This window comes from Grampus griseus (assembly GCF_964374135.1).
Source record: "Grampus griseus genome assembly, chromosome: 5".
Classification (NCBI taxonomy): domain Eukaryota; kingdom Metazoa; phylum Chordata; class Mammalia; order Artiodactyla; family Delphinidae; genus Grampus; species Grampus griseus.
In genome coordinates this window covers 17,801,435-17,820,964 of record NC_138998.1, presented here as the reverse complement: position 1 = coordinate 17,820,964, position 19,530 = coordinate 17,801,435, and the positions used below count along the sequence as shown (strand labels likewise).

Below are 19,530 nucleotides of genomic sequence, written 5' to 3'. Positions count from 1 at the left end.
AATTTCTTCTAGTTAAAATATGCAAGGAAAGAAAATGGATGGATTTGCTAGATTGCCTCAGACAAACCTGATTAAGGTGGTAGTTTCCCAAGTAATTCATGGTTCCTAGCAGTCTTGTTTGACTAGTGATTGGGGCCCTGGCCCATATTCTGACCGAGATTCTAGTCCAATTTTCTGATTTCCCTTAGCCCATAGCTGTGAGCTCTGGCTACAGAAGTGGTAGAGTTCCATTGTTTCTTCTAATCTCATACATACATTGTTTGCGCACCAACAATGTGCTTGTCACCCTCAAGGAATTTACAGTCAAGTCAGAAACAGACAAATTAAAGAGTCATTCAATTTAAAATAAGGAACTCTACAGTTCTTTAAACTCTATAGTTTAAAATAAAAAGCTCTAAAAAGGGAACACTACTACACTGTTGGTGGGAATGTAAATTGGTACAGCCACTATGGAAAACAGTATGGAGGTTCCTCAAAAGAATAAAAATAGAGTTGCTATGTGATCCAGCAATCCCACTCCTGGGCATATATCTGGACAAAACTCTAATTTGAAAAGATACATGCACCGTTATGTTTTCGGGGGGAGGTTGTTTTTGTCATTTAATTAATTTATTTATTTTTTAATTTTTTAAATTTAATTTAATTAATTTTTTTATACAGCAGGTTCTTTAATTAGTCATCCATTTCATACACATCAGTGACACCCTTATGTTCATAGCAGCACTATTTACAATAGCCAAGATATGGAAACGTGTTTATCAACAGATGAATGGTTAAAGAAGATGTGTTACATATATACAATGGAATATTACTCAACCCTAAAAAAGAATGAAATAATGCCATTTACAGCAACATGGATGGACCTAGAAATTATCATACTAAGTGAGATAAATCAGAAAGAGAAAGACAAATATCATATGATATCACTTATATGTGGAATCTTAAATATGACGCAAATGAACTTATCTACAAAACAGACTCACAGACATAGAGAACAGACTTGTGGTTGCCAAGGGGGAGAGGGCATGGGGGAGGGATGGCTTGGGAAGTTTGGATTAGCAGATGCAAACTATTATATATAGAATGGATAAACAACAAGGTCCTACTGTATAGCACAGGGAACTATATTCAATATCCTATGATAAACCATAATGGAAAAGGATATGAAAAAGAATATATATACATATATATGGGTATATATGTATATATATGTGTGTGTATATATATATTTATAAAACTTTGCTGTATGGAAACTAACCCAACATTGTAAATCAACTCTACTTAAATAAAATAAATTTTAAAAATAAAATAAAGAGGTCTACAGTGTCTGATTGAGAACCTCAGTCTTTGGGGCTCACAAAAAAATCTCTTGGAGGAAAAGACATTTAAACTAAACCCTTAAGGAAGAGTAGGAGACAGCAAGGGGAGGGGCTGAGGAAACTCATGTAAAAGGTGAGAAGGCAAAAGAGTGAGTTCAGGGAAGAGGGGTTGGCTCTGGAGCAGAGTGTGTGAGCGATGGGATGGAGGTAGGGGGGAGGTGGTGAGAACACGGCTGGAGCAGTAAGCAAGGGCCAAGACCATAAACAATCTCAAGTGCATACTAAGAGTTTGGAGTCATATCCAGAGAGCAATTATAAAATATTACTTTTATAACGTTTGCTTTGGCTGCTCTGTGGAGAATGGAGTTCAGGGAAACAAGATTGCAAGCAGGGAGGCCAGCCTCAATCCAGGCCAAGGGTTCTAGCAGCCTTAAATAGAGTAGAGGGAGTGGAGATGAAGAAAAAAGAATTCAGGACTCACCAGGTCAGTATTCCAATGTTGCAGGGAGTTCCTGCTGGTCCCCTTCGTTGGGTTACCATTTCCATGTTGGCCTTGCCCTGTTTCACTCACCCCTGAGCTGCAGGCACTGAGAGCATAAGGAAGGCCCACAGTTAGTAAGAACCAATGCTGGTTAAGCACAGTGAGTCTGCAGAGGGTTTTTTTAGGGTCTCAAGTGAAATCACCAAGTGTTTGTAACTATGTTTCATTTCAGGCGCCAATTCTGATGCGAGAGGCTGAGACAGGTGTTGGATGTTTGTTTTAGGACACACAGGGAAACAGGGAAGCAGAGGGAACCATCTTGACTGTGATGAAGCCAAGCTTCATGGAGCACTAAAATGTTCCTCAAGACACCACAGTCCCCCAAGAGGCTCAAAGCAGTCTGGTAGCCAGGATTTCTCTGCCTCTGCTTTTATTCCACCATCAACTATAATATCAACTCCCTGGGTACCTCATGGCTTCTGCTTACTGCCTTTAATGTGTTGGCCTCGGCCTCTACTGCTTTTTCCCCACACCTCGGCAGCCCTAGCTTAATATCATTCCAGGGTCCCCAAAGGCCAGAGATCATCCTCCTTGATGGTTCAAGCAGAAGACTACTAGGGAGGATTATTAGTGGTTCGTTTTGGGTCACATACCCCTATCCCTGCACCAATCACTGAAATTAGGGGGACAAGAATATATGTGCAGCTGGGGACTGGGGGCCCTACCGCAACTACATCTCATGGGGAGGAATTCTGCACAAAGTGGTAATCCATGAGCAGCCCAAAGCAACTTTTCTGAAAAGAAAAGAGTGTCATTGGCAGGTCCTTTGGGCTTTGTGGCCTGTCCTGAAGATATTTTTCTAAATATAGTAACTGCCTGCACAACTTCGAGTTTCAATTTCTTCTGCTAGAGAACAAGAATTTGTCAGCTTAGATGGTAGTCAGTTTCTTAAATAAATCTCCAATCGATAGAATACCCATCAGACTTCGGGGTATGGGCAGAAGGAAACGAAAAAAAGAAGAACTACTATATACTGTCTTTTTCTCAATCAAGGGTCTTTTAGTAACAGACTGTACCAGTAGTGTTTCTTTGATTGCAAGCAACAGAAATCGACACTGGCAAACCTAAGCAAAATAAAATGTATTGGGAGAATGTTGGAAGGTAACAGACAGGGCATCTCTGAAGGCTATGAGACAGGAATCATAGGATTGGTAGACTTTGTAGCAGAAAGAGTATGTCAGAGAATACCACTGGGACGAAGAGCTCCAGATGCACACATAGGTGATGAAATTATAAAGAAAAGCAGGAAAATCATCTTCATAAAAGTCAGGATAATGGTTACCTCAAGAAGTGAAGACAGGACCAGCTACCTAATTTGCAGGGCCCAGCGCAACATGAAAATGCATGACTGCTTGGTGAAAGGTTATTAGGAATTTCGAGATGGCGACTGCAGAGCATGAAACGAAGCCTGGGACACTTCTGAGCATGGAGCCCTGGGCCACTGCACAGGTCGCATACCCGTGAAGCTATCCCTGAACGAGCGAGAGGGTTTCGATCGGTGAGGGACACACAGGAAGGCTTAGGAGGATGATAATCTTGACGTTGGTTCTCGTTTTCAATTATTTATAAATCTTTCATGTAGTTTTATGCACTGTTCCCTAAGTGTCGTTATATTTCACAATTAAAAAAAAAAATCCAACCACATCTTCTGTCCCATGTCCACCATACAACATTCAACATTCCAGGGGAAAGAGTGAGTGGCAAAGTTCAGACCAAATGTCATTGTCCCGGCTGCCATAGGAGGATAGTAATCTAATAATAATAACGAAAATGGGAAGGCAAACTAGAACAAGATGAAGAACAATAATAGCAAGTAGACGACCTAATACTACTGAGCAGTTGCTACATGTTTCAGATGAATTAACTCAGTAAATACACATGACACCCCTATGAGATCGGGACGTCCCCCTACAGCTTCCAGAGTGAGAAATGGGCCCTTGGACTTATTGATCACTAAGATGTCACACCATGAGGGGGAGAGAATTCTCCAAAAGGAAAGTGGGTATGTTGGGGTATAGAATGGGTGTGGACAGCCAAGAAATGCCGAAGTCCATGACACAGGTCAATGAGACAATAGGGCTTTGGTACAGGCTGTTCTTTTTTGCATTTAATAATCATTGGTTGGTTTTCCAAGTTTAATGCCCTATGGTAGGTAATATACAGAGAAAACAAAGCGGAACAAGAGAGAGGCCTTCAAGTTACAATACGTCACTTAAGAAAAAAAGGGGGAAAGAGGGAAAAAATACCTCTAAGGAAAGTTCACGTACATGGAAATAATATATAAAGTGCTCAGGATCTAAGGAAGATGAGTGCTGGATGTGTCCAGAGGCATTATTACCATATGACTTATTGCCTTCTTAAGGTAGCTTCAGCCCTGCAAAGATGGACTCAGAAACCTAACCCCGCTAAGGGGGTCATTTCTTCTACAGTGAGTCTGCCTTCAGAGTTAACCTGACCACAGACATCATCACTTTTTTGCCAGACTGGAACAGCTGAAGAGCATGACTGCACACATTAGATTCATGGATATGCAAGGCTGCCAAGTGGGGACTCATCAAGACACAGAAATCTGGAAATCCCATTAGCGACAGATGCAGCCCAGCATGCGTGTCTGGGGAGGCCTTGGCTACAGCTCTTGGGACAAAGACGGATTCATCTTGGATCATGACAGCCATTCCAGGCCAACCTGAGATCAGTGTGAGGAAGAGACATGGCACAGGAAGGAGAGGATAAAGCCAGGCTGGTCACAGCCATCCACTTGCCCCAGGGCAGGGCAAAGAGGCCAGCTGTTGGAGACAAGGGTTCAAATCCCTGGAGGTTCCCTAACCCAGTGTTTGAATTAGGAACCTGAGTGCCTGAGTTTGAATCCTACCTCTGCCACTTCAACTTGAGCAAGTTACTTCGCCTCTCTCTGCCTCGGTTTCCCATCTGCAAAATGGGGATGACGCATCCTAGGGTTGTTAGGATTAAATGAGATAACCCATATACACTGGCAGTGATGATTATTGGTACTGGTGTCCTGTATAAAGTGAGGGATGGAATAAAAGGATCTCTAAGTCTCTGTCTCATGCTAACATTCTGTGACAATCTTAAAGCAAAAGTATTTATGACTTTGGATTTCTATCAACGGAACTTATTCAATTGAAGGCACTACCTGTGAGTGTACTTTTGCTTCTATTTTTATGTCTATTCAAATCTCTGGTGATATTCATGCACTGGCTCGTGTGAAAGACGAGTATTTTAACCTAACCGCTTTAACATTTATAATCAGTGAAGCCAAATGTTGGATAGGGAGGGAAACTTGGAGACCTTATTTGTCTATTTTTACTCAGCCCTACCTTTTACAAAGGGTTCATTCAGGAAGGACTGAATTGAAGCTGAAAGGGGCACACGTAAATGTGAAGATGGTCATAATGACAGGAGAATTCTAGATTTAGAAGTTCAACGTGGAGATTATACTTGCTGAAAATATTCTTAATGTATATTTTAGTGGTAAATTGTTAACATTCTTTCCATATTTCCTGACCTCAGTTATTCCCTTTCCTCCACTGTGGTTAAGGGTAAAATTCAGGAATGGATAACTTTCAGAGAACCGAGGAGACAGAACTTTGCCTGTGGTCAGAAAAAGGGGGGGGGGAATTTTAGTTGCTTCGAAGTTGGTTTATGAAAAGTCAGGGGAAGGAAGGCAGTGGGAGGAGGCCTCTCCGGGGGCCCAGCTGAGGCTCCAGCTCCCCATTTGTCTTAATTTGGCTTGTGGTTCTGAAGGCCCAGGGAAAACACAGACTTCCACTAATGTAGCCCAGGCAAAATATTGGAAGAAACAAAGCTTAGACATTTTGTACAAACTATAGAAAGTAAAAGCAATAAACTGCAAAAACAGATGAGACTTTCCTGATGGAGGTACTGTAATATCTCAAAGTCAGTAAAAGAGTCCTTCAAATACATCCTCAAAGCAACTAGACTATTTATCGTGGTGTCACATTTATGACCCACGTAAGTATCCGTCAACTAATATCATTATAAAACTCTGATTTATAAGCACTTACATTGGATTTTTCCTCCTACTGGAACCTCAAATTAGACAGGACCACCTCCCTATTTGCATGAGGAATTCCTGTCGTAACTGGGGACCGTGGATGTCCTGCAGTCAAGATGGTTCCTGTTGATGACAGTTTTACATATTCCATTTTTTTCCAGGGGCAAGTCATAGGCATAGGTTGAATTCTTGGTAGGGGCTCTTTCAGTTTCCATTATGTTGATAATCAGATACAGAGAATTTCCCTGGGAAAAGATCTCTCATAAAATGATGAATAAATCACTTGGACTGATCCCAGATGGAGAGCCCAACGTGACTTTTAGAAGTTGAAACCTTTAGATTCCTCGGCAACATTTTGGTAAATCCATGTTTTAAAACAGCAGCGAGCCACACGTTGGTTTTGTGAATTACGTCTGCCACCAGATTTGTGAGGCCGGGGACTAGGAAAAGATGACGACGGTAACCTCGCAAATGTTTCATTTCTACCCCCACTCCCACCCCAAAGGAACAACTCTCCTTTCAGAGCCAAGTCCTGACTTCAAGGCTGCCCACGGTGCCGCTCTCTGAAAACTCCGTAGAAAACTAGGGGATGGAAGGCGATCATTTAAAAGAGATCACATTCAGTTTTATTAAAAAACCAAAACAGCTGGGGCATTGATTTGCAAGCTCTGTCATGCCATTGGTATGCCTGACCTGGCCAAGATATTAAAAAGATATTTAAGGCAATGTCAGTAAGTGTCTCAGGCACAAGCTTTGGCATATTCCAACAGCATTATGGAGCTGCGGGTAATTCGTCTTCCTTTATGTTTCGCTATGCAGAGAGAAGGGAGGGAACATTTACAAAATGATTTACTGTGACACATCCATTCTAATGAAAGCCTGTGCCGCCCGCCAGCACTCCTGGCCGATCTGCCCCCTCCCAGATGCTCGGCCATATGTCCCATGCTTGGCGTGAGTGACAGTTGTGTTGGTGGAGAGCGATTCCTGGGATCTGGGTGTTTTTAATAGCAATCCCAGAAAGCTCTGAGGTTGCTGGCTTAGGTAAGAAGGGCAGCAGGAAAGGGCCCATTAGTCTGGGGCTAAGTGTTTTTAAAGATGCTGCAGCGGTATAACGGTAGGATGGAGTAAGATTTACTGTCTCCTCGGGGCCTGGAGGATCGCTGGCAGAGGAGTTCCGGCTTAGTTGGTACAAGTTTCCACCATTGCTGGCCTCCCCCGCTCAGGTTCTCCTCTTTCTTACCTCCCCCCAGCTGGCTTCCCTCTGACTTCCTGCAGCAGCCGCATTCCTCAGTTGCCAGAAACTCGCATCCTAGCTCCGTCTCAGCTGCACTGTTACTTACCGCTTGCTTCCTGGAAGCAGCTGCTGCTTTGACCACGTGCATTTCTAGCCCCCTGCCTATTGCGACACTAGCTTAATTGCCTTTGCCTCTTGGAAGGAAATCAACGTTTATTGAACACCGACTATATAGAAGACATCATGCTTGGCCCTGTGAAAGACAGAAAGAAATCTGGTGTAAAGATGGGTCTTTGTCTCAAAAAGTCTACAGTCTGCGTGTGAATTAATGCTCCCAGCTTAGTCTTTGGGCAAGTTTCTTAACCTCTCTGTACCTCAGTTTCTCCATCCATAAAATAGGGAGAATAGTAATACATAGGACGGCTGTAATTAAATTAATGTGTGCAAAATGCTTAGAATAGTACATGACACGTGATAAGCATTTAATAAATGTTAGCTAGTTTTGAGCCGTAGTTGGAGGAAAGAGAAAACAAGAGAAGTAACATAATATTTATCTGCCATACCCTGTAATAGGAGTTTATAGACGTTAACTTAATCCTCACAATACTACGTAAGGTGGGTATTACTATTACCCTTTCATTTTGGAGTCAAGGGAGATTGCCAGGTTAATAACTTATGCGAGTTTCCACTGTTGACAGAGCTTTCAGTCAAGGCCAAAACTACTTGGTGCCAAAGCCCATGATTTTGAAAAGTCAAATGATTTAAAATGTAAATAATGTTTCCAAAATACTAGAGGATGTATGGCAAGGTGATATGTCATTGATTTCCCAATAACTTGCACAGAAAGACATTCCAACAAAAACATCAGGGAGGAAAGACTAACTGGAAAAGGTGGGGCTGGAAGAGAATCTTGAGGGATGAGTGTAATTTTGGAAGCGGGCAGCAGAGGCCCGTTTACTGTGTGAGCGATCACAGGGAAGGAGAAAATTGCACCATCTTTCAAGAAATGGAGCACAAACCGGTTTGACCAAACCTGAGAGCTCTGGAAAGTCTAAAGATGGCATGTTTGAATACTTTCCTATGGAGGGATGGGGTCAAACTAAGTGTCTTAGCAGTGCTTTAGAAAGATTTGCTCCACAGATATAGAAATCAAACTTGGTTACCAAAGGGAAAAGTGGGGGGAGGGATAAATTAGGAGGTTGGGATTAACATATACACACTACTATATATAAATAAAATAGATAACCAACAAGGGTCTACTGTATAGCACATGGAACTCTACTCAATATTTTGCAATAACCTATAAGGGAAAAGAATCTGAATAAGAATATATATATGTATATATACGTGTGTGTATGTATAAATGAATCACGGTGTTGTACACCTGAAGCTAACACAACATTGTAAATCAACTATACTTCAATAATACATATATATATAATTTTTTTTTTTTTTTTAAAAAGGAAGGTTTGGGCTTCCCTGATGGCGCAGTGGTTGAGAGTTCGCCTGCCGATGCAGGGGACACGGATTCGTGCCCTGGTCCGGGAAGATCCCACATGCCGCGGAGCGGCTGGGCCCGTGAGCCATGGCCGCTGAGCCTGCGCGTCCGGAGCCTGTGTTCCGCGACGGGAGAGACCACGAGAGTGAGAGACCCGTGTACCGCCAAAAAAAAAAAAAAAGAAAAAAAAGAAAGGTTTGCTTTACAAGAGAATACAAAATAATCTGGAAAGTAAGAGTACGTTGGGGGTTAGCATAGTCCTCTTAGCAAGAACTACCAGGGTCTGCCTGAGGATGGTGACAGGGGTAACAGGTAAGCAGGAAACAGATGTCATCCTCAGAAGGGGTGACTGAAGGGGGTGAACAAAGAGGCTCTTTGCAGAGGGGCAGAGGGCCGGGTAGGGCTGGACTCTACCATCAAGGATAGGGTCATCCTCTCGAGCTAGCAACAGGGAAGAGCTCTTTCCATCAGTACGCCTGAAGGCGCTGAGTGCAAAGAGCAATTCCTGGACTCAGGGAGAGGAGCTGGACGGGGAGGACTGCCTGGCGGGAGCTGTGGCTCTGGGCAGAGGGACACAGCCAACCTGCCGTAAGCAGTAGACAGACGCCAGGAAAATAAGTACCCCATCCTTGTCTCCTCCCTCCTATCTCTTGCCAGTGCCCCTGGGCAAGGGAGCCCTTTGCTGCAGTCCATACAGATCATGGTTCCTGAGCAGGGAACAGGATGGAGAAGAGTAGAGGGAAGACTTGGGCATGCAGATGGAAGATACCCAACACGAGAGATTTGTTACAGGATTAGGTAATTGACATGGCACTGCGCCGGGCACACAGAGGATACTCAACACTTGATGGTTAGTATTATGTCTTATTGTTTTTCCTGCTTTGGTTGGCTTGGTACTCATGTGTCCAGCTCAGCCCCTCTGGCCTCACCACAAAAGAAGAAGTTTTCAAATCCCTGCAGAAGCATGAGAAGTGAAACACTAAAAAGTCAATTGAGTTTTTTTCCTGCAATCTTTGGCCTCTAATATTTTTTTCTTAAAGAAAAAAAAAAGGAGACTTGGAAATCATCTCTTTTAAACACAACCATTGTGATTGTTTTATTGGAAGTTCTTAACAGAGGAAAGGGACTTGTTTGTTTAGATTGCTATGCAACAGGAAGCATTGAGTAAATGGTTTCTCAGTTTTTATTATTTTAAACTTCACCCAGGAGAAAATCGATCCAAGTTTAAGAAAGAGAGGAGGAAGGGAATCTAGGCTCTAGTGTTTTCAAAATTCGAAATGGCAAATAATAGGAGCTTAAAACAAACATTCACAGACAGAAAACTGCCTTCATAATTCTCACTTTCAAGGTAAAATCAATAGATAATGGCTTCATCCAGCCAAATAATTTTTTCCAGCCAATTTATACACTACCTGCTAAATAATCGCTGAAAGTTGAAAATGTATCAACTTTCAATGCAAATATGAGCGAAAGGTTAAGTGGCTCTAGAAGAATTCTTTTTCATCGCCCTTCCTGCCTCTTGACATGCACAAAGCGCAGCTAAGGCAGAAACAGTCAGAGGTAAAAGGAGAAAAGGGGCAGATGCCTCCTCAAATTCTCACCCTATTTTAAGCTCCATCTTCAGTTTTGTTTACAAAAGCTTCAAATCCCCCCCCCCCATTGAACTATTTCTCATTATGCCTAGAGGTTTCTGGTTGACATTCACACTGATGCTAACTCTATCAGATTGGCAGCCCTCATGTAGTTTCTGAATTTTCTGTACAAGCTAGAGGGGGAAAATGTATGTGAGTTGAATGCCCTGAACTTGGTTAAATCGGACATCTGGAAGCCCATGGTGAGGAAAGAGAGCAAAGGTTAGGAGAAAACTAACAGCAGCAACTAGCAAAACAAACTTTTGTCTGGAGCAACAAGAAGGCACTGCAAACAGAGATCAGCCCCTATGGCCCAGTTCATCATTTAAAACACAATGTCTTACTGCTTTATCTAATATCAGAATATACCACAAAGTATAAAGAAGTCAATAAAAGTATTCAAATACAGCTACCCAAAGACTGCCAATACGGACACTTTGATACATTTCCTGCCAAGTTTTTTTTTTAAACATGTATATATTCTACATGCATATGCATGTAAGTTAAGATTGCAAAGAAACACAATGAATATTTTTGAAACTAAAAACCAGGATTATTTTACACATGCAGTTTTATGTCTTGCATTTTAGGCCTAACATTATATTTATGCATTTCCCATATCATTAAATATTTTCAGAACGGGTATTTTTTTAAATTAGCTACATAATAGCTTGTCTTGCTGAAGTAGCATAATTTATTTAACCAACCTCATATTGTTGGCATTCATGTTGTTGCCAGTTTTGACTGTTACAAATAATATTTTGATGAAGATCCTTAAAAGAATATCTTTTTTTAAAAAAATTTATTTATCTTTGGCTGTGTTGGGTCTTCGTTGCTACACGCGGGCTTTCTCTAGTTGCGGCGAGCAGGGGCTACTATTCATTGCGGTGCGCGGGATTCTCACCGCGGTGGCTTCTCTTGTTCCAGAGCATGGGCTCTACGTGCACGGGCTTCAGTAGTTGTGGCACGTGGGCTCAGCTGTTGTGGCTCGCGGGCTCTAGAGCGCAGGCTCAGTAGTTGTCGTGCACGGGCTTAGTTGCTCCAGGCATGTGAGATCTTCCCGGACCAGGGCTCGAACCCGTGTCCCCTGCATTGGCAGGTGGATTCTTAACCACTGCACCACCAGGGAAGCTCCTTAAAAGAATATCTTGTATTTCTGTCTGTAGGGATAAATTCCTAGAAGTGAAACGACTGGGTGAAAAGCAATTAAAACATAGAATCCAAACTGTCATCTAGAAAAGTTATGCCAACTCTTGGTCCTGTGGGCAGCTTATGAAAACACTCATTTCATTACACCCCATCATTCCTGCAGACTGTCATCTTTAAAACTCTTTGCCTATCTGAGGGGTGGAAAATGGTGCCTCGATATTTTCAAATTTCATTTTCTTTCTTAACATTTATTTGCCATGCCAAACCAACTTTTGCCACCTTTGAAAAATCTGATTTTCTTTTGAGTGGACTTTGGAATGCCAACTCCCTGGGAAAAAACTTCCACGAGACATGAGAATACAACCTTCTTAATATAAATGTCACCAAATCTCCATCAGCCTTCATTTTAATAATAATGCCAAACAATGGATTCTTTCCTGTCACGTTTGTAATATAGTCATACCAGCTTTCAAAGGCTGGTGCATCCTGGAACTGCAAGCAAGAGACACTGGCGGTTCTCCAATCCGGAATGACAAGTGAGCATGTCTGTCACTCTGAGCCCACAGGGTGATGGAACAGACACATGGGATCGAGTGACATGAGTACCCATCAGCAACCTGACACTCGTTCACCCCTCATATGTCAGGGATTCCCAATCTTCATGCCAAGGACCCTTTCGACAGTCAGATGAATTCTACAGATCCCTTCTCGGAACAATGCCTTTAACTGCATAAAATAAAATACCAAGGATTATAAAGGAATCTAATTATATTGAAATTTTGTTTTCAAAATATTTATAAAAATCTGTAACATAGCCAAATATGTGCTTATTTATTAAGCACTAAATAACAAACTCTAGTGGCAGATCGAATAACTACCGTAATTGCAAAGTGGTAATGAGGGTAAAGATATTCCAAGATATCTACCAAACTAATATAATATGAGAATATTTATTATTTCTATTAGTGACAAAGTCCAAGTTCTGCAAATACTGTCTTGGTTTGTTGCCTACATTCATGATGAAGGAAATGTTGCCTTTCAATAAGAGGTTAGTAAAAGATGTAATTTTTTTTTTCCCATCATGGAATGCCTGAGCTCTCTCCATGGATCCATGGTTACATGAAGTGTTCTGAAAGTAGGAAATTATGTAAACGCATTATCTGTACCTCCTCCCACTTCTAGAACTGTGACATTTTCTCTGGGCCCTGTCCATTATTTTTTTTGCTCTAATTACTACGGTTCTGGGAAGCTGTTGGAACAGGGCAGTAGGGTTGGCCACAGTGGAAGATCTTAGTCAAAGGGTTGAAGCCATGTGTTAAAAATACTGTCCTTGACGAAGTTGCAGACCTGCACTCTGATCGCATGCCATGTCTAGGACTGCTCCACCAAGCCTGGGAGCCAGGAGCTCAGGGTTCTAGCTACAGCTTTGCCACTAACCAGTGTGTCACTGTGAAAAAGCCCTTTGACATCCCTGAGCCTCAGGTTTTCTTAACTCAAAAAAAAAAAAAAAAAGATTTGGAAAATACAGTCTCTAAGTTCCCCTTCCATCTCGCACAATCTTTGACTTTAAAACTTTCAAAAACTTCCATTGTATTTTGATGATTAATGTAGCTTTCCAAAAGAGTTCTTTAGTATCCAGAACAGAAAGCCTTACTGTTTTCTAAAATAAAGTTTATCTGTCACTGTCAGTCTCTTTTTCCATTTTTTCCTCATCCTCCTTCTAAAACAGAGACTTTTTCTGTTCCTGAGAGCAACGGAACCTGAACTCTTGTGTTGATTCTAAAGTACAACTAGAAGTTTCTCTGGAAACCACTTCTCCCCACCAGGTCTGAGTGCCTAGGACAGCCAGTCTCCATGTCAGCATCGGTTCTAATGGTCCCCAACCACTGCTCATAGAGCATCCTTCCTTCCTCAATAGGTAAGTTTCCCTTCTGTGCTTTTTCCCCTGAAACACTAGGCAGGGACTTAACTCTCTCTGTGTTGTTGCAGTGAACAAACTGAGTAAAGTATTCTGTTCTCCTACTCAAACAGAGTTCACAGAGTAAATATTTCTCATGGATTTTCCTTCCTAATCGCCCAACGTTTTAAAACACTTGGCATTCTGCTCCATTCAAGTGGTCGGGGCCACATTCAGGGAGAGTCTGAGCTTCAGGTGTCAGAGTAAACAGGAGTTCTGGGTGAATGAGGGGGCCTGGTAGGAGCACCCGGAGCCCTGTGGGCCCAAGAATACTAACAAGGCTGAAGGGAAAGGCTCAGAGGCAGTCCTGCTCTTGGCAAGCCCAGGCAGGGTTCCCTTTGATGTGAAGTCTTGCTTGATATTGCTTTGTGTGTCTGCATTTGTCCTTGGCAGGCAGAAGGCAGTTCCTTTCCAACAATGAGGTGCCCTTGTGTATTGCTGCCTTCCACTGAAACAGTGATGCATGCAAGCAGCTCCCAGGGTGACAGGCAAGTGCAGGGGGGAGGCTGGGGCTGGTGGGAGGGGTGGGGAGGACGCTCAAGGAGAGCCCAAGTGCCAAGGATATTAACAAGGAAGCTGAGACAGCCTGGGAGTTTGTACCAGAGCTCTCAAAACATTTTACCTTGAAGTAGGAACAATTTGAGAGAGATACAGAGTAATTAGCAGCAAAACGTTGAAAGTGATTTCCTTTGACTGGAACACAAAGAAGTTTAGAAATATGAATTGCAATCAAATAGTGGCTTGTGAATATTAATAGTCACAACTGACTAGACTTCTCTTAGGTTTTGTGGATAATATTAGCACTGTTCTCTAAATATTTCCAGTTCTCCACCCTTTCAAGCAAAGTGGGTTGCACTTCCTGGTCTCCTTGTGGTTGGGTAGGGCCATGTGACTAGTTCTAGCCAGTGAGTAGAAGTGACATGGGTCTCTTCCTGCCTGGAGTATTGAATTACTGATGTAAGGCTCTCTGGAATGGGGACCACCAGTATTTGAGATGGTAGTTTCTCCCTCAGCCTGAGCCTTTAAATAACTATAATATCAGAGTCCCCCTGCCAACCTACAAGGGACAAGTAGCATGAGCAAGAAATCAGCGCTTTTGGTTTAAAGCCGCTCATAATATTTGAAAGCTGTTGGCTACTGCAACATAACCTGGACTATTGTAATTGCTAAAGGCACAGAAGATGCTCCTTTCCTTGTCCTGTTACGTGGAGATTAGATATTGAATTGTATCAAACTGATCTTGGACTTCCATGAGAAAGTATCCTCACTTTATTTAGGCAATAGGAGCTTTCACAGCCAGGGTATTTCTCTAGGGAGTGGCATTGCAAGTCAGTTGTCTGTGGATGCATCTCTAAGCCTTGACCTTGGGAAGCCCAAGGTGTTGTAGATAAGAGCCATGATAGGTCCCAGAAGATGCAGAAAGACGTTCATTGGGGTCTCACTTAGCTCAAACAGAGCCAAGAGAGAAACTTTATCAACGGAATGCATGAACTAAGTGTCTCTTTTCATATCTTTCTATGGTCAGAGGGCTTCAATCCCTGAGCCACTTTGAATGTAAGAGTAGAAAAAGTGGAAAAGGAAAAACTATGGCTGGAGAAAACTCACAGATTAAAAAGAACTCTGCAAGAATGTTGGCAAAACTGGAAGAGATGTGATTTACATTACAGAAAATAGTTTACAGTACTGGTAAGGCACAGAAGAAGGGAGATTTTTTGGGGCTTCATGTGAGGTGTACAGAGGGCTGCAGTTAGTCCAAAAAAGCTTCAAGGAAGTTGTTTTCAAGAACTACTGGACTTTTGGAAGGAAAAATAGAATGGAGGGTCAGGAGAAGGGCAATACAACCTGAAGCCCTTCTAGAAGCCAGGTCAAGGTGACTCTACAAGAAGGCATTATAGAAATTTGGCCTGAGGGGTCTGGTGGGGTGTTCCATTTTTTGGTAGACATAGAAGAGGGAAAATTCAGGTGGTCAGAGGTAGGCTGATAGAGAAAGAATTTTAAAATAATTAATGCTAGGAGAAGTACTCCAAGCAAAATGTTCCAGGTAGGGGAGAGAGGGTAAAGTGACAAAAAATGACAAAAGCAGCAGCATTAAGATTACAACCTGGGATGGGGATGGTGTTGGGGCCTGAGGGAGCAAGAAACGGGAAGCTACCAGCCTCCATAGGAGGGAAGACTGAATGGTTACAGTGATGTGACTGGGAGCGCTAACTGTCTTCCATATCCTTCCTTGCCCCCTTCCTTAATGGTACTCCCTATTTTAGCTGAGTATACAACCGTGCAGAATAAAGATTACCTTGCTTGCCTCCCTCTTCAAATAGACGTGACCATTTGAAACAAAGGACATTGGTGCCCTTAGTAGTGCCGAAGGACCTCCAACTTCAATTTCTTTTCTTCCATCTCACAATGACTTATCCTTGAATGACTATTTCCCTCTGCTATGCAAGTTTCTTCATCTCTTGCTCCTGTCAGCGTTCAGTGCAGGAAACAGAAACCATTTTAGGTACCTCAAGTAGAAAGGAATTTAATACAGGGAATTGAGTGCTGCAAAATTACCGGAAGAGCTAAATGTAAGTGAGGAAGACCTCTCAGATGGAAAGCTCGTGCCTCTGCTAGGTTTTGAGGTTATAACCCTGTAGCTCTGAACCGGAGGTCAGGAAATCACTGTCAACACCCAGGGGTCGAGGAACTGCTGCCAGTTTTACAGTTGCCCCATATCCGTGAGGCTGGTCACAAGAAAGTGGGATGTGAAGTCTGTCCACAGCAAAAACTCAGTTCTGCCAGAACCTGTCACTGCTGCAGAAATAAAATTGGCCTTCACCTGCATTTCACCTTCCAAATCTCATGGGAGGCATCTGAAACACTGGCAGCAAGGGAGCCTGAGAAATGTAGCTGTTAACCTTCCAGCCCCTGTGATACAGGGGCCATGCAGAAGGGGATGGGTGTGAATAGTGAGTGCCGACACGGCATACCTGATCCATCCCTGGAGATGTCAGACATTCTCAGTAATATTCTTAGATGGCTTCCCTGCTCATGTACTTCTTTAATAGCCAATTTAAAAATATTGTCATCTATTTATTACATGCTAAGACTATGTTGGGCACTTCAAAGTGAACAGAGTGATAGCTTGGTTCCTATCATCTGAAGCGTCTTCCACTTGAAAAACATGTGTTCGATTTCTGTCCGGTACTCAAGAAGCATCGATAGTTTCTCATTATCTACCAAATAAAGTCCAAGTGCCTTCACTTAAATCTAACAGACTCTCTAGAATCTAACCTCAATGCTTGTTTTCATTTTTATCTCTCATTTTTCCACTTAATGAACTCTTATGGGCCTATAAACTGGATTGTTTTCTATTCTCTATACATATGCCTCTCTTTTCTGCCACCAACACTTTAGCCACACTGTTTCTCCTCCTTAGAATGTCCTTCTTCCCGATGTCTCTCTAGGTCAAAGCACCACTGATCCCTTAGTATCCAGCTCAGATGTCACCTCTCTGAGGAAGCCTTTCTCAACGCCGTACAGCTGGGATACTCCTTCACATAGCAGAGTCCATGGAACTTGATCTATATTCCTGCCATGGAATTTAAAACAGTCCACCTTGTATTACAGCTTTTTGTATAAACATAATTTCTTCTCTAGTAGACCATGGACTATAGAGGAGCAAGGATTATATTTCTTATTTATTTTTGATCCCCCACAGAGCCATAAAGTTTGTTGAGTGAATAAATGTAAACCTGGAAGACAGTCATTATTCTCAAAGATTTTATAATCCAACAGTCAGATATTTTTTAAAGTACCTTCACTCTCTTTTTCTTAGCATGTGAAATCTGAAATTCTTTGCTCAGAATTTCATGCTCTCCAGCTAAATGACACCCCTGACATCCTATCTCGTAATTCTTTAACTTTCAGTGACAATAAATAAGCTTTTTTGTTCTCCTCACATGTCTTGTTCATCTTTCACTTTCTGTTATTCCTGCAACTTAGTGTGTAATTTATATGATGTCATTTTCCATTTCCTCCTAAACCCCAGATAAGATGGGAATGCCTCCTTAATGTCTATAGCAATAAAAAAACAATTAGCAGATTGTGTTTCTAATCTATACCAACAATTAATGCAAAAGATGTAGCTTGATTATACATGATGAAGAATATATTTCACCAATATATTTTAAAATTCCATGTCAGGTAACTCTATTCACCAACTCTTTATTTATGAAACACCTCCAATTATAAAACAAGTCATAGGCCTTAATCTTTTTTATCAAACAAAAGACCTTAGACATGGAATTAGACACAAAAGCATTATAATTTAATTGTACCTTTTTTCTGCCCTACGTCAAATTTACCCTTTATTAAAACAACAGCGTTTGTAAATGTTTTGGTTTCCTTTCTCAGATACAATATGCCCATCCCCACAATTAGTTCACAGGTTCTTCAAGGGAAAATACATCTTCCTTCCCTTGAACTTTTATCCTCTAGTGTCTAACCCACTGCATCTAGTATTCCAGTCTTTAGACAATAAGAATTCAAATAATGCTTATTTCAAGCCATCACTACTAAAAAGAGCATGAAGGAAGTTGTCATTGATTTCTTTGTGCAAAGTTGTCTCTCCAGATATTATCTAAGCAACCTCTACCCACTGTTCAATAAAAGAATACTTTTTCTAGATATTTCTGAGAACATACCTGTCTATTATATGAAAAATAGCATGGTCTTGGGCTACAAAATGAGTAGGCTTATAACCAGTAATAGAGCTACATAAATCTGGACTATACATGCTATCATGGAGACGGAGATGCAGCGCTAAGGGAATAGAGTGGAAAGAATGATTACCTCTTCTTCTTGGGACTCATCTTCACCAGTCAGAGAACATTTATCCATCAGGCATACATGTTGGTTATGCTTCTGAATTTGTAGAAGGAGCACTTAATCCTCTCCTCTCACTAGCAGGTTGTTAAAGCATCTATGTCTGCTCTTATCAGCAATGTAGGCTTTTATGTTCCAGGTAGGTTTGTGCTGGAGATTACAACATTTAACTCCCTGTGGTCTCATTCTAATTCAAAGTCCAGTTGTGAGAAATAATATTTACAAAGGAGTGGTACAAGGACATTGCTGCCCATACATTACACTAGCTAGGCTAAATGTTGCCCTTGAATTAAACGAGATCATAACAGGGCTGTGAACTTGAGTTTTGATTCCTTGTAGACCTCCCTTTTCTAAATTTGTGCCTTAGCCTAAGCCATCAGCCTATAGAGAGAAACATGAAGTCTCATGGAACATGATAGTACTTGCTGCTGCATTTTCTGCATGGATTGATGTTTAGGGCATAATCTGAGGAACCACACAGTATCCCCCTTTTGAGGACACCCAGAAGTGAGGCTGCTCTACATCAGGAAAATCTGTTCATATTGTCTGTAGAAGACACTAACCCAAAGCCATTCCCAAGGCCCTTGCTTGCCCTCCTTTCTCTGTAAAGGCCAAAAAGTCAGATGCTCACTTTTCCAGTCTCTCTTGTAGTGGGGGGAATTCATATGATCCAGTTGTGGCCATGAAACATAGAAGGAAGTCTGCAAGGAAGCAATGGCAATTGGCAAAAGGAAGGGGTGGCAATTACTTTCCTGATGAAAAATACATGTGGGAGGAGAGATCTCTAGCCTGTCCTTACCTCTTCTCTCTACCTTGGTCATGGATGTGATGTCTGGAGTTGTAGCAGCCCACTTGAGGCAGTGAGGCTACAGAGTGATAAAAATCAACACCCTAAGGACAGTAGGGAAGACAGATAGAAAAAGCCCGGGTCTCTGATAACATGACTGAACAAGTGTCCACCTCTGGACTTCCTGTTAGTGAGAAAAATAGCCCCTGATTCATGTAAAGCATTATTAGCTGTGTTTTCTGTTACTCGCAGCCTAATAGATAATTAGTTTTTGTTTTATCAAATGTTATAAGTCTTGTAATTAAGCCTGTCTTTGTCTTAGCTTTGGCTACCAGAAAGTTACAAAATTGTAACTAACATCTACCATGACATATACTCTGCTAATTTTTGTCTCTGAATTTTGTGGGCTTTTTACTCATGTTTTTATTTCACCCGATTCCTCCAAGTACTTATTTTTTTATTTTGTATTATATGCATTTTACAAGTCAAAATTTTTTTCTAGAACACAGCAA

At 41.8% G+C, this 19,530-nt stretch overlaps 1 long non-coding RNA gene across 1 annotated transcript; it reads right to left on the bottom strand.

Moving 5' to 3' along the window:
* Positions 1–7,324: 7,324 nt before the first annotated feature.
* LOC309822836 lies at positions 7,325–18,322 on the bottom strand. The gene is made up of 3 exons (XR_014296775.1): positions 18,199–18,322; positions 15,659–15,827; positions 7,325–7,383 (listed from the first exon to the last, which is right to left on the bottom strand). It is a non-coding gene; the product is annotated as an uncharacterized lncRNA (long non-coding RNA).
* Positions 18,323–19,530: the final 1,208 nt, after the last annotated feature.